The sequence below is a fragment of the Etheostoma spectabile genome, chromosome 3, assembly GCF_008692095.1.
Source record: "Etheostoma spectabile isolate EspeVRDwgs_2016 chromosome 3, UIUC_Espe_1.0, whole genome shotgun sequence".
Taxonomy (NCBI): Eukaryota; Metazoa; Chordata; class Actinopteri; order Perciformes; family Percidae; genus Etheostoma; species Etheostoma spectabile.
The window spans coordinates 2900126-2903370 of NC_045735.1; the positions used below are offsets into that span (position 1 = coordinate 2900126).

The following is a 3245-nucleotide window of genomic DNA, read 5'->3' on the forward strand; positions in this document are numbered from 1 at the left end:
ACACACACACACACACACACACACAGCATATAGCCCTTATCCCCCTCCTTCCCTGTTTATGCTCAGACCTTTATGCATCAGAACTGCAGGCACAAAATGGCGACACATTGCAATAACTTTATTACAGCTGTATCAGTTAACATGCCTCATATCTCACATAAAAGACAGACACACACACACACACACACACACACACACAGAGAGCCTGCGTGCAAGAGCTGTGCTGATAAGGCATTTAACGCTGAAAACAGCATTTCGTTACACAATGGCTGGACGGCATTGTTGTGGAAGCGTAACAAACACCCTCCGAATCCCCCCCACGTCACCCCGGTGAGTGTGTGCTAACCTCTTTCAGCACTGTGACCATTGTTAGCACTGTTAGAGCTGTTAGCATTGTTAGCTATTTTGGCTTAGCCACTGTGTAGCAGAGTCTCCTCCATGTTTGCTTGTGATATCAGAGGTGAAAGCCGTGTTCAGGCAATTCCAGCTCAATGACTCTAAATGTCACATATGTGGATCAAATGACACTGGAGGTGACAAAGCCACAAATAGTTATCACCTCACATCCGGTAAAACAACAATAATGGATGTAATAGATAAATGGTTCATCCAATCACCTGCCAGTTTCTAATGACAGCTTCTCAGATGGTTCTGTGTAACCAAGCATCCAAATGGCTAAAACATAGTGGCGTTAGAAAGATTTTTGTATTGACCTAAAATGTTTACTTCTGATGGTGTGAGAGTTTTCATAAAGAGTGCTGAATCTAAAGAAGATGTATGTCAATATGTGGGTTTGGCCTCTTATTGTATTTTTTTGGAAACAGTGCTGTATTGCATATATAAAAGGACCGCAATTTGGACTTTGTATGCTCAGCATCAGTAGATTTTGCTGAATAATGATACATGTGAATCCACGACAGTGAGAAATACAGTCCACAATATTTTTGAAGAAATCATGTAAATAACCATGTATTCAAATGTTGCTGTTTTTTGACAACAATTCTTTTTCTATATGCTGAAAATGCTTTAAATAGGCTGTTTGGATAAAGAGGAGCAGGTCACTATTGGCAGAAATGGAGCTCTCCAAGAAAATCTCTCACAAAGCAATCAACTTAAATATGAAATCACATTTAAAAAATACTTTTAATTACGTTTGTGAAATACTTAATTTGCCTGTTGCGCATATAATTCAATTACAGTGCTGGTTCCACTGAGTTTAATCAAGTCAATATCAGGCAATTAGTTGAGTAAATAAAGGCAGTCAAATTTCATTAAATCATTTTAGAAACCAAAATGGATATCATCCCCAAAACTTAATGCAATAGCCCTTCAACAATAACAATTGTTATTTCTATAATGTTAAAATGTTGAAATTATTAAACTTTACAGTTATCAGATTCATAGCCAACATCATCCCTTCATATTGGCACATCAATGAAAGGTTTATGTAATTTTATTTCATTGCACAAATTGAAATCTCAGCAAATGCACATACATAAACATATATGACTACATACAAACACATACATACATAAACAATCATGCATTGTCATCCCTCTATGGGACATTTTTCTTTCTTCTATCCAATACTTACAGGGTTTGTCTCCTGCATGAGAACAAAGTATTTTGAAATGCATTTTAGACGTCTGCTGACAAGTCACTCACACCCAATAAAAACAGATATATAATGAAGTGCTGCGAGACAAATGGCTGCCTGGCAGCAGAGCAAAGCTGGCAAAGTATAGCTGAGGGGACAAATACTAGTCCCAAAAATCCCTGAGTCCAATTTAACTTTAATGACCCAAACCAAACAATGATTTCAGATGAGCTTGTCCTTGTCACAAGTGCCTGTGTTTTATGAGTTTGTCAGAGGCAAAGATACACTGCTGTTTTACATTTAGCTCAGAGACGTTACAGTGACAAAGGTCCAACGACAGGGGGAGTTTTAGGAACACCGGAACCTGAACAAATCATACAAAGAAAACAGAAAGACAAAGACTTGAAAGTTGCATGAAAAGAAAACGTATTAGCTGTATTGACAGTAGGTGTATCAAAACCTGTTGATCAGAAGTGATAAACACTTTAGAGTCTCAGGTTTTGAAATTCAATTCCTTTCCAACTGGTTCCATTTCCTCCTGACTGAAGCATTTGGTTTAATAAGTGAGAGTCAAATAGCCATCTCTGATCAACATCTGCTATTACAAAACCACTCAAAAGGCAGCAGAGAAGTCTAAATGTATCACTTCCACATTCTGTGCACATGGCAAAGCCATTTTTCTTCACTGTGGCACAATTAAACTCTGAAGTTTTCTATATTGATGATATGGGAAGGAGGAAGAAGACGGAGAGGGATTTTGGAGGTTCCATCATGGGAGGTCTGTGCAACAACTTCCACCGTGCCATGCGTAGGCCTGTGAAGTCGGCAGGATAACCAGGTCCCATGTCTGCCATGTCACATGTTCGGGGATCAGAGGAACTGGAGGAGCTGGAGTGTGTATGGGAGTGTAAGTAAGACTATGGGTTTGACCAGATCTTGAACCAAGCAGCACATGATGCCTACATACCGCCAGCTAGGCAGCTAATAAAGTCCAACTGAAATCAGCGATTGACCCTGACACTAATATCATCAAGCTGCGCTCCGAATTAAATGGTCACAGTGAAAACATGGCGCCCACTTCAAAGAGTCCAGGGGCTTACTTTTCAAAAACAAAGGGCATGACACTGTTTAAATATGAGCACTGGGGAACTAGTGAGACGCCAGAGCTTAGGAGTGGGAGCAGAAAGAGAGAGGCCAGATAAACAGGAGCAGTTTTATAGAAGCTGTAACCCTGCTTGCCTGCTTTTAGAAAGTTTAATATTGTTTTATACTAAAACAGAAAAGTATCATGGAGTAAAAAAAAAAGCCAACTTCCAATAGTTTTGGAGCAGGGTGCAACAAACAGTGATTTAATTATAAATAATCAACCACCCACTGCAATAGCTATGACAACTACTACAGAAACATGTAAATCTGCAAATTGCATTTATCAATGTAATGTGTGTGATTACTATATATCACTCTAATTTCAACGTGGCCCTGAATTATGCCAGTAAACCAAGAATTATGTTTTATTTTGAAGGGTTTTTGAAGTATTTCTCTTTTTTATTATGCAGAAGGAAGAATGCAAAGAAAATCTGAAAATGTCATTTCAGACGTTATATAGCACTTTTTATACATAAAAATATAGCACAAAGTGCTTTATACA

At 38.5% G+C, this 3245-nt stretch overlaps 1 long non-coding RNA gene across 1 annotated transcript in view; it reads right to left on the bottom strand.

Moving 5' to 3' along the window:
• The window catches only part of LOC116678344 (uncharacterized), a 13421-nt gene that overhangs the window by 4071 nt on the left and 6105 nt on the right, over positions 1-3245 (bottom strand). The gene's annotated exons all lie outside the window — the stretch shown is intronic.